The following is a 296-nucleotide window of genomic DNA, read 5'->3' on the forward strand; positions in this document are numbered from 1 at the left end:
AACAAACACAAAAATAAAAGGAGGGGAGACAAAGACGATAGATGTTTGATAGGAAAGAAGAAGCAAACAACAACTGGGCACTCGCGAACCACCCACATCGAGTAGCAGATATATCGGTCAAACAACATATTCTCTCTCTCTCTCTCTCGCCCTTTTTAACTCCCAGTGGAGCACAGGCCATCAACAGCATTACTCCAGCAAAGCCTGTCCTGAGCATCCTTTTCTATCTGTTTCCATGATGTCCCCGCTTTTTCAATTTCCTTTTGTACCGCTCGCCTCCATGTCATCTTTGGTCT

The sequence above is a fragment of the Aplysia californica genome, unplaced genomic scaffold, assembly GCF_000002075.1.
Source record: "Aplysia californica isolate F4 #8 unplaced genomic scaffold, AplCal3.0 scaffold00451, whole genome shotgun sequence".
NCBI lineage: Eukaryota > Metazoa > Mollusca > Gastropoda > Aplysiida > Aplysiidae > Aplysia > Aplysia californica.